Below are 12,150 nucleotides of genomic sequence, written 5' to 3'. Positions count from 1 at the left end.
CTACTGTGAAGAAGGCTGAGCGCCGAAGAATTGATGCTTTTGAACTGTGGTGTTGGAGAAGACTCTTGAGAGTCCCTTGGACTGCAAGGAGATCCAACCAGTCCATTCTGAAGGAGATCAGCCCTGGGATTTCTTTGGAAGGAATGATGCTAAAGCTGAAACTCCAGTACTTTGGCCACCTCATGCGAAGAGTTGACTCATTGGAAAAGACTCTGATGCTGGGAGGGATTGGGGGCAAGAGGAGAAGGGGACGACAGAGGATGAGACGGCTGGATGGCATCACCGACTCAATGGACATGAGTTTGAGTGAACTGCAGGAGTTGGTGATGGACAGGAAGGCCTGGCATGCTGCGATTCATGGGGTCGCAAAGAGTTGGATGCGACTGAGTGACTGATCTGATCTGATCTGGTCTGAATAACCCATCAGAACTGGTCTTGCCTTACATTCCTATCAAGTGTGTGTGACTGCTTATGAAACTGTTTGTGTCATCTTTTGGGGCCCCAGAGAGCTCCGGTACCACAGTTCTTTATGTCTCAGCACAGAAGACAATTTAGTGAGCAGCGAGGAGGTAGATAAGAAGTGATTTTTTAAAATAGGATGCTTGTGGGCAGGCGAGAAATGGTGCACTCCGAGAACTTACTGGACTATATAGTTTTATAATCAAAAGAAAAGTGGGGGGCTTCCCTGGTGGCTCAGTGGTGAGGAATCTGCCTGCCAGTGCAGGAGGCATGGATTTGGTCCCTGACCTGGGAAGATCCCACATGCTGTGGCGCAACTAAGCCTGTGTGCCACGACTTTTGAGCTCTGGATCCCAGGCGTCTCAACTACTGAAACCCACGTGCCCTAGATAGAGCCCATGCTCCGGGCAGAGGGAGAAGAACTTCTTTGTCTTTCTTGAGTAGACATCATGCTTCCATCCTCAGCTCTTCCTCCAGGTTGAGCAGGGTAGTTTTCTTGTCCCTACACAGTCAAGCTCGGTCCACAGATTATTGTTTTTTATGTGGGCAGAGAGCATGTCTTAGGGGTCATTAACTTCCTGAGCTCACTGGGCAGGATGTGGGTCTCATGCCACCACTGTTCTATTGTCTTGGGCATATGTCTTATGCCTCTCTTGCATGGTTTTGTTTCTAAGCAAGCCTGCCTGGTTTTGTGATTAAGCAAACTTACAGGGTCTCCCATATTTTTTCTACTTACAATCCCCTAGTGGGATTAACTACTTAATCACCTACTTTGTCCCTTTCCTCTATATCATTCTTCCCTCCAGGTGTTTACCCTTTTATGCTTCAAAGCGGGTAAAGGGCAGTGACTGATCATTAGCTACTTCTGGCTGAGACGGAACATTGGCCTTCCTGGGGAAGGAGTAAAGCGCCTGGCTGACTGTCCCTTCTCTGTTCGGAGAACTGCCAGTCAGTGTCACTGTAGTTAGCATCATCCTTTTAGCCTTCTTAGATGTTAAGCATTGGAGGATGAATCTACAAAAAGGTATAAATTAAAAGAAATACAACAAGGAGCTTTGGAAAAGTCATTAAGAAGGATTACAGCCATGATTTTGAAGATCCAGACCGTTTTCCTCAGTTTCTAAATCTAAAAGAGAGTCACTGAAGGCCTCAATCTGTTTGTTTCTGATTAGGCCTGGAATCTTAAATGTTTTATATTTTAGGGTGTATTGAGTCTTTTATCTCAGTTATAGATTTAATTTATTCTTTTCTATTTTTTGTTAATATCCTTTGATGATGAAGGGCTTCCCTTGTAGCTCAGTTGGTAAAGAATCTGCCTGCAGTGCAGGAGACATGGGTTCGATCCCTGAGTTGGGAAGATCCCCTGGAGAAGGAAATGGCAACCCACTCCAGTATCCTTGCCTGGAAAATCTCATGGACAGAGGAGTCTGGTGGGCTGTACTCCATGGGGTCGAAAAGAGTCGCGCACGACTGAGCAACTAACACTTTAACACTTTGATGATGCGAGTGGTTTCCTTGTCCCTCAAGGGACAGAGTGTAGCCCCTAATTTATTTAAAGAATACCTTCCATTAAAGAAATAGGACAGTCAGTCACAAACAGAAAGGAATGTGGAAATAACCAGCCATTGATGTTGTACGAAAGGCGTCGCAGGAAAATGTGCCCCTGTCTCTCGCCTGACACTCCCATTGCATATTTCTTACAGTTAAGGTTTCCCATCCTTTGGGTTAAGACCAAGAAGGTTGCGTTAGTCTGTGAGAAATTTTATCAAGTGACCCGCCATTTCAGTGACTGCCCAAGGCTCCGCATTAGTTATTTAGATGCCCTGTCTGAGCAGAGCCATTTTTGGCTTTGGGCCCCGTCAGTCTTTTGATTGTGAAATCATCAAAGAAGGCCGACCCCACCCCCCAACTCTCTGGTGCCTGGGGCATTCCCTCTTTCAATACCTTGGCTGTTTGCAAAGGGTTCATCCATCACAATCTTTCTCTAATGTGTCCCTTCTGTCCTCACAGAGCACACTGATTTTGTCTGGGTACCTATGGGCCTTATGGTCTACCGTGGCCAGATTGGCCTAAAAATCCTGGCCTTTCCTGTGGTGGTCTCAGAGTGGACACAGCCATTGTCATCATCTGGGCCTTTTGTTTATCTCTCTGGGTGTATTCAACCTTTTTGGCCATATCCCTATTATTGAAAACCAAGTAAGCCAATCAGAGCAAATCACTCTCAGGAGTCTGAGGACCCACAGTTGGCTTTTTTGAATTTCATTTCTGATGTCTGGGGAAGACTGGGCTATGAAATGTAGAGCCAAAAAGTCCTGTCCCTCAGGCGAGGAGGGATCTACCTAGGTACACTTTTTAAATGCTTCTATTAATCTCCCTTGAAAAACTGTAGGATTTTTATCTGGTCCCTATTGGAATTCTTTCACTTTTTTTTCATGGTTGACAGGTTTCATTGTAAGCTTTTTCTTTTTAAAACAAACTCCTGCCCCCAAGTTGTGACTGTTTTTATTTGTGTATTTTATTTTATTGGCTGCCCGCAGGCTTTCTCAAGTCGTGGTGAGCTGGAGGCTACTCTTCTATGCAGTTCAGGGGCTTTTCATTGCAGTGGCTTCTCGTTTGTGGAGCACGGGCTCTGGGGCTCGTGGGCTTCAATAGTTGAGGCTTGGGTGGGCTCAGTAGTTGTAGCACACAGGCTTAGTTGCTCCGCGGCATGTGGTATCTTCCCGGACCAGGGATTGAACCTGTATCCCCTGCATTGCAAGGTGAATTTTTGCACCATTGGACCACCAGGGAAGCCCCCATTTTGAGCTTTTTCATACCCTCTATTAAACAATTAATCATATGGTCCCATCTATTGCTCTCAACAAAGTGGATCTGATGATTTCATTGTGGATTTGGCTCAGGAGCAGCATAGTTGCCCAAGTGGTGTACTGCATGGCCCTCTTGGGCTTGAGCTGCCATTTGGTCAGCGTGGACTCTGGCTGCCAGTATTTTGTGCTGTTCTTTCTCAGGAGTGCAGCAGTGGGATAAGATTTGTAAATCTCTCCAGGTGAGATCCAAAGATTGGATCAACCTGGTAAACTCTTTTGTGAAAAGTTCAGGGATCCCAGAAAAACTTCCCAATTTACCCTCTGCCAGACTTAGGTCGGATGTTGAAAAAAGCACGTGAACTGTTACTGTTTCTTGATTTCTATCAGAAGTTTCTCTCAGAGGCAGAACCATCAGGGCAGTTGCTTGGTAACTTATACTGCTGCGGGTGCTAGCTCAGCTGAAAATGGGCCCCTTAGGTAGCTTGGGATACAAAGGAGGCCTTTCCTCACTCTTGGATGCGTTTTGTTATTTAGTCACTAAGTCACGTCTGGCTCTTTGCTCCCCCATGGACTATAGCCTGCCAGGATCCTCTGTCCATGGGATTTTCCAGGCAAAAATACTGGAAAGGGTTGCCATTACCTTCTCCAGGAGATCTTCCTGACCCAGGGATAGAACCCATGTCTCTTGCATTGGGCAGGCGATTCTTTACCACTGAGCCACCTCAGAAGCCCTGGGTGTGTTGTCCCGTAGGATAACAGCCTTGGTTTGGAACAGCAGTTCCCACCTGTGAGACAGCCCTCATTGGAGCAGCCCTTTTCATGGATATAGCAGGTTTCACCGAGCAATAGTTAGCCAAAAGTTTCCTTCCTGTGTCAAAGTCTACCTTGTAACTGATTCAAGATTTGTACTTACAACTTTAGATGTTATCCCTCCCAAAGTAGTCTCCCAACCAGGGGTTACTGCCCAAGAAATTGTTTGTAAGGAATACTACAGAGGGTATCCCAGTGGTTGTTGACAGTGAGCAAGATTTGGTCTAGCTGCCAATGGAATTAAAGGGTCAGCACTTGTAAGAGTCAGAGGGAGGGGAAGACTGACATCAGGGCTCAGGAAGTCCTCTGTTGGACACTTTGAGTAATTAGGAGCAAACTACCCTACATCTTGGAAGTTGATTCCCTTCAGTTTTCTTGAGCATAATGTACTTAAGAATACCTGATAAGAAGCCTGTGATCTAGGCGAGATACAATCCTTTAAATGATTTTTTTTCTAACGTATATATCCCCGATTATAAATTATAAGCATTTAGTCTTTATCCAAAGATAGATTACAGTGATCAGCTTTAGAAACAAGTTTAGAATACCTTTTTAAGAACTCTGTTAGGCTTCTCAGTAATATAACAACAAAGAGCTATTTGAAAAGTGAGTTTTAGATAGTAGATACTGACCTCAAGGAGCAAAATTAAAATTTAGTATCTATTAAAACATAACTTTTTTCTAAAATTACCCTCATCTTTACCAAAGACCGGAGAAGGCAATGGCACCCCACTCCAGTACTCTTGCCTGGAGAATCTCAGGGACGGGGGAGCCTGGTGGGCTGCCGTCTATGGGGTCGCACAGAGTCGGACACAACTGAAGCAACTTAGCAGTAGCAGTTAGCAAAGATAGCCAAGTTAAGATTAATTTGTTTGTAAAGGAAGTCTGGTTAATTCATCACATAGGCATATTTAATTTGTCCAATAAATCAGGTGCCTTGAATACTAAAAATTGTAAAAGGTATACCCTAAATAAAAGAGCTCATTTTAAACCTTTTTATTTTTCACTGTATGGCATCAGCTTTTGTAGCCAAGGAAGGCTTTCACCCATTAAGTAGAAGACAGAGTTGGCCAGGGAGCCAGGAAGAGCCAAGCAGCCATCTTGGATTCCCCATATCCCTGACTGTTTAATTTGCAGCTTTTGTATATCTATCTTAATTTTTTTTTTTTTAATTTAGGAGCAGATTGTTGCCATGCTACAGGATATCAGGATGGCAAAAGTCTGACAATAACGGGTTAATTTTTTTGTTGACAAATTGTACAACAAATATTGTATGAACTTATTAACTTTTAGTAAACCCAGATAAAGTATTTATACTTAATACTCATGAGTCTAAAAACATATCTATATTAACAAACTTAAACTACAAACTTCAATACCAAACATTAATTTAATATTAAATATTTCTGAAATCATGTGAACCTATAATCCATTTAGCTTAGTTTCTCTTATATTTGGAAGTGTTTTATTTTGTAAGTGCTTACTTTATTTTTCAAAGCCAGTTAAATTGAGCTCATTCACAAATTAACCTCAGCAATATTATCTAAAGACAAAAAGACACGGCTTACATGTATTCAGAGATTTCAGTTTCATTCTTAAACTTATTCATAAAACAGACTGCAATGCAGATTTATCAGTTTACAAATAACAGCCGGAAAAATTAAGTTTACAGACTTGAGTTTTAACAGGGATAGAAACAGAATATAGAAGAAAAGTCTCAGACTTAAAAACAGTGTAGATTGCCAAACCCTGTCAGAAGCAGTCCAAACAGTAAAATGTCTTTCTTTTTGCATACCATTTCCATTGTCAGCTGATCCCTTCCACATCTTTATGATCCCTTGCCACATTTTTATGGCAACCCATGTTGATGACCACCATTCCTCCAGTTTTATGTTTGTTTTTCCTTCAGACATCCATAATATCATTCACTTGACCCTTACCCAGTTCTTGATCAGAGCCCCAAAGCCTTTGGGGTTGATCAGCCTGTCTAAAACAGGCAGCCATTGGTGGAGTATCTTCCTCCATACTCTTGGCTCATGGCATCCCATGAGCCTTCTAGGACCTGACCCCAGACCTTCTTATCTTACCGCAATCCTGCCGCAGTCGCCATCTGAAACCATTTGTGTCATTTCAGGGGCTCCCAAGGGCTCTGGTACTACAGTTCTTTATGTCTCAACGCAGCAAAGAATTCAGTGAGAAGCAGAGGTAGATAAGAAGTGATTCATTAGAATAGGATGCTTGTGAGGTTTACACGCAGGCAGGCGAGAGATGCTTCGCCCTGAGAACTTACCAGACCACAGTTTTATAATCAAAGGAAAAGTGGGGAGAGGGAGAAGAACTTTGTCTTTCTTGAGTAGACGTCATGCTTCCATCATCAGCTCCTCCTCCAGGTTGAGCGGGGAGTTTTCTGCTTCCTACATGGTCAGGCCAAGTCCACAAAGTATTGTTTTCTTATGTGTGCAGAGAGCATGTCCTGGGAATCATTAACTTACTGAGCTCACTGGGCAGGATATGGGTCTCATGCCACGATTGTTTTATTGTTTTGGGGCATGTCTGGTGCTTCTGTTGCCTGGTTTTGTTGCTAAGCGTCTTCTCTTTTGAGTAATCATTAACTTACAGGGGTCTCCCATATTTTTTCTACTTACAATCCCTTAGTGGGATTAACTATTTAATCACCTACTTTGTCCCTTTACGCTGTCCCTGTCACTTACAGTGGGTATCATTGATCATTTTGATTTTGGGAGGTCAGGCAAAAATGGTATCATTACAGTGTGTATACATTCTAGAGTTGATTACATCCTCACTTCTGTTTATTTGCTCCTTACACGTGTCCTCTTGGAAATACCTATTTCTATCCTTTGCCTCCTTCACCACAGGGTTGCTCTTGAGTTCGTTTGTATATGAAGGAGAGTAATCCTTGGTAATGTATGTTTGCAAGTATTTCTCCCAGTATGTTCTCTCCTTTAACTTGTTTTACAAGCAATACCAGTTTAAAAAAAAAAAATATATATATCTTTTTTTTCCAAACAGATTTTATGTTGTTAAGCTTCACAATTCTTCCCTTTACAACCCTGCCTTGAAAGGCATTCTCCACACCAAGAGGAAACATTTATTTTGCTGTAGTTTCTAACAGTGCTTTGTTTAATTTTGAACATTAAATCTTTAGTCAATCTGGAGTTTGGGGATGAGTAATGAGAGGCAGGGTGCTAAGTTTTTTTTTAGTGTCTTTTTGGCTGTGCTAGGTGTTCGTTGCTGCATGCAGGCTTTGTCTAGTTGCGGAGAGCAGGGTACTGTGTAGTTGTGGTAGGCGGGCTTCTCATTGGGGTGGCCTCTCATTGTGGAGCACAGGTTCTAAGGTTCATGGGCTTCTGTAGTTGCTGCATGTGGGCTCAGCAGCTGTGGCTCAAGGGCTGCAGAGCGCAGACTCAGTAGTTGCGGCACAGGCTTAGTTGCCTTGCAGCAGATAGGATCTTCCTGGACTAGGGATCAAACTAGTGGTGTCCCCTGCATTGCAAGGTGGAATCCTAACCACTGGACCACCAGGGAAGCCCCGGGGCTGTACGTGTTTATTTTCACCGAAGTGGTGGCCAGCTTCCCCTGAGCTATGTCTAAGGAATCCATGTGTCGTGTTGGATGCTGTCCTTTTTATCCTGTGCCCCTCCTGCCCCCTCAGTCCCCCTCCCTCCTGCTCTGTGTGGGAGTTGGCACTGGCTCCTGCTCTGTGACTTCCTACTGGGTGTGGCTGAGGGGGAGAAGCAGCAGCTGGCGATGAGAGGATGGGAGGAGAGGAAACTCCTCAGTTCCCTCAGCTGCAGCCTGCGATGAGAGGATGGGAGGAGAGGGAACTCCTCAGTTCCCTCAGCTGGCTACCTTTTGCATTCCCCCCCCACTCCACCAGAGGACGTCCTGGTTTGGACCTCGCCTCAGGCAGCCACCTCTCCAAGTTCTTATAACTCCTTCTCCCCTTTGGCCCTTCAGCCCTGTGGTTCTAATGGCTCTGGAGGTCCCACGCCATCCCTGTGGTTTCCCATAACCCTACCCCCATCCCTGTTAGAGTTCTTCCCTTCAGTTCACATCAGGAACAGCTGTGTGTACCCTCCTTCCTGCCTGGATCTGGTGGATGCTCCAGGCTTTTCCTCTTCTTTGAATGGTGGGCTTATGTTATACACCTGATTCTCGAATCTGCTTCTGTTTCTGCTCCATATTTGGTTTCATTGTCCACTTTTCATGTGTTTTAACACCAAGTAGAACAAGCCTTCTTCTTAGTCTTCTTCTTTTTTTTTTTTTTAATACTTGTTTATTTATTTATTTTGGGCTGCTTTGGGTCTTTGTTGTGGCATGATGAATTCAGTAGTTGGGGCGTGTAGGCTTAGTTGCCCCGAGGCATGTGGGATCTTAGTTCCCTGACCATGGATCAAGCCCACATCCCTCTCATTGGAAGGCAGATTCTTAAGCACTGGACTACCAGGGAAGTCCCCTGAGTGGTGGCTTTAATGCTGCTCTCACGGATGTAGTCCTATAGAAGCCCTAGAGGAACTTTGTCTCCCAGATCATCCTCACCATAATTATCGTCACTGGTAACATAATTGATCATATTTGAAAACCATTTCAAATATATACAGTGTCGCTATGTTAGTAGAGGAGCTGATTCCAAACACCAGCACTTAAAGTCATAAAGAAAATCATAGAATCATAAAGCGAACAGAAAAGTTGGCTAAAAATGACACATGTGAAAAAACAAAAGGAGCCTTCTGCATGTCCTTGGAACTGGCACAACATCTTCTCAGGATTTATTCTGAGGAACTAATCAGAGATGTGCAGAAGGAGGACTGTCATGATTTATGTGTTTAACAAAGGAGGGTTAAGAATATCATGGTACATATTGGCTAGCACATAGTAGGCACTCTATTTGTTGAATAAATGAATGACACCTTTGTGCCTTTGGAGGCTTATATAACCATTGAAATCTGTGTCGTAGAATACTTTGTGGCATAGGAAAACATTTGATACAGTGCCAATTCAAGAAAAACAAGAGTGAAGCCAAGTTGTATATTCGTTCAGTACAATCTCATTTTTGTAAGTGGAGGGTGTATGGGTGCATGTGTAAATATTCACTGAACATATAAAAAGCAGAAGGGACTTTAATGTAGAAAGTGTGTAAAGAGAATACTCAGAGCCACTTGGGAAAATGTAATCAACAATCACTCCCTTCAACTTTTTGCAGCCAGGGAGAGCCAGCACTTACGTTGTTCAAGAACTCATTCTCCACACACATTGCTGCTGCTGCTGCTAAGTCGCTCAGTCGTGTCCGACTCTTAGCGACCCCGTGGACTGCAGCCCACCAGGCTCCTCCATCCATGGGATTTTCCAGGCAAGAGTACTGGAGTGGGGTGCCATTGCCTTCTCCACCACACACATTATACTCCTCTTATTTCTTTCCTGCAATACTTAACCATCTTCTAATATATGTTGCTGCTGCTGCTGCTGCTAAGTCGCTTCAGTCGTGTCCGACTCTGTGTGACCCCATAGACGGCAGCCCACCAGGCTCCCCTGTCCCTGGGATTCTCCAGGCAAGAGTACTGGAGTGGGTTGCCATTGCCTTCTCTGCTAATATATGTTATGTTGTACCTATTTCTTTTTTATTTAAATAAAAAAAAATGTTGGCCACACCACACAGCTTATAGCAGGCAGTGGGGGTTGGGGGTTTCCCAGGTGGCATTAATGGTAAAGAACCCGCTTGCCAATGCAGGAGATGTCAGAGATGAGGTTTCAATCCCTAGGTGGGAAAGATCCCCTGGAGGAGGAAATGGCAACCCACTCTAGTATTCTTGCCTGGAGAATCCCTTGGACAGAGGCGCCTGGCGGACTACAGTCCATGGGGTCACAAAGAGCTGGACACGACTGAGTGACCAAGTAGCAGCAGCAGCACAGCTTATGGGATCTCAGTTTCCTGACCATTGAGCCTGGGCCTCGGCAGTGAATCTCAGCCTCTGGACCACCGGGGAACTCTGTGTTATGCCTGTCACTTACTGTCTGTGCTCCCCTGTGAGATTATAAGTGCCATGGGGCAAGGTCTTTGTTTTGTTCTCTGAAGCAGCCCCAGCACTGTGTACAGTGCCTGGCACACTGCCAGTGCTTACCAATGTGTCTTATGATTGAATGAATTCACAGAACCAGCATCAAACACTGGACCCAGCTGGGGGTCTCACTGGGGTGCTTTGTTCGTGGAAGTGCCCTCACAGGGGTTCCCATCACAGACCCTGAGGTCTCATAACAGTCCCCAGACATGAGTTGCCTTTGCCATGTGTGAAGTCCCCACTGAAGATGAAGGTCTGAGCCCCTGAATATCTGTGATGTTTGCCAGTGTGATTGAACTCACAGTCACTTCCACAAGTCACTTCGCTCTGCTGCCAAGGCACTTTAATTTTTTAAAAAATATTTATTTATGTATTTGGCTGCACTGGGTCTTAGTTGTGGCACTGGGGGAGGGTGGGTCTTCAATCTTCATTGTGGCATTTCAGATCGTCAGCTGCGACATGTAGGCTCTTTAGTTGTGGCATTCGAATTCTTAGTTGCTGCTTGTGGGATCTTTAGTTATAGCATGTGGCATCTAGTTCCCTGAGAAAGGATGGAACCGTGACCTCTGCATTGGCAGAGTCTTAGCCACTGGACCACAGGGAAGTCCCCTGCCAAGATGTTTTTAAATAGAAAACAACTTCCCTTTTAACTGGGCTTCTCTGATAGCTTAGTTGGTAAAGAATCCACCTGCAATGCAGGAGACCCCAGTTCCGTTCCTGGTTCCAGAAGATCTGCTGGAGAAGGGATAGGCTACCCACTCCAGTATTCTTGGGCTTCTCTTGTGGCTCAGCTGGTAAAGAATCTGCCTACAATGTAGGAAACCTGAGTTTGATCCCTGGGTTGGGAAGATTTCCTGGAGAAGGGAAAGGCTACCCACTCCGGTATTCTGACCTGGAGAATTCCATGGACTGTAGTCCATGGGGTTGCAAAGAGTCGTATACGACTGAGCGACTTTCACTTTTACTTTTTTCCCTTTAACCAAAACAACAAAAGCAAAAGAATTTAAATATACGTAAACAAAACTAAGAAAATAAATCCCACCACTTAGAAAATCACTGTAGTGTACACGTTCCCATAAATTTTTATGAATTCTACCTGCATTTTTATGGGCTTCCCAGGTGGCGCTAGTGGTAAAGAACCCGCCTGCCAGTGCAGTAGATTAAAGAGACGTGGGTTCAATCCCTGGCTCGGGAAGATCCCCTGGAGAAGGGCATGGCAACTCACTTCAGTATTCTTGCCTGGAGAATCCCTTGGACAGAGGAACCTGGCAGGCTACAGTCCATAGGGTCGCAAAGAGTCGGACATGACTGAATTGACTTAGCATAAACGCATACCTTCAGATCAGATCAGATCAGTCGCTCAGTCGTGTCTGATTCTTTGCGACCCCATGAATCGAAGCACGCCAGGCCTCCCTGTCCATCACCAACTCCCGGAGTTCACTCAAACTCGTGTCCATTGAGTCGGTGATACCATCCAGCCATCTCATCCTCTGTCGTCCCCTTCTCCTCTTGCCCCCAATCCCTCCCAGCATCAGAGTCTTTTCCAATGAGTCAACTCTTCACATGAGGTGGCCAAAGTACTGGAGTTTCAGCTTTAGCATCATTCCTTCCAAAGAAATCCCAGGGCTGATCTCCTTCAGAATGGACTGGTTGGATCTCCTTGCAGTCCAAGGGATTCTCAAGATGCACAGTTCAAAAGCATCAATTCTTTGGCGCTCAGCCTTCTTCACAGTCCAACTCTCACATCCATACATGACCACAGGAAAAACCATAGCCTTGACTAGACGAACCTTTGTTGGCAAAGTAATGTCTCTGCTTTTGAATATGCTATCTAGGTTGGTCATAACTTTCCTTCCAAGGAGTAAGCGTCTTTTAATTTCATGGCTGCAGTCACCATCTGCAGTGATTTTGGAGCCCAGAAAAATAAAGTCTGACACTGTTTCCACTGTTTACCCATCTGTTTCCCATGAAGTGGTGAGACCGGATGCCATGATCTT

The 12,150-nt window shown here is 44.7% G+C and overlaps 1 protein-coding gene across 1 annotated transcript in view; it reads left to right on the top strand.

The window, feature by feature from the left end:
- RHPN2 (rhophilin, Rho GTPase binding protein 2) overlaps positions 1-12,150 on the top strand; it is a 56,777-nt gene that overhangs the window by 24,007 nt on the left and 20,620 nt on the right. The gene's annotated exons all lie outside the window — the stretch shown is intronic.

Source organism: Bison bison, unplaced genomic scaffold, assembly GCF_000754665.1.
Source record: "Bison bison bison isolate TAMUID 2011002044 unplaced genomic scaffold, Bison_UMD1.0 scf7180017864280, whole genome shotgun sequence".
NCBI classification, from domain to species: domain Eukaryota; kingdom Metazoa; phylum Chordata; class Mammalia; order Artiodactyla; family Bovidae; genus Bison; species Bison bison.
Note: the sequence above shows the minus strand (reverse complement) of the source record. Positions and strands in the feature narration are given on the sequence as shown.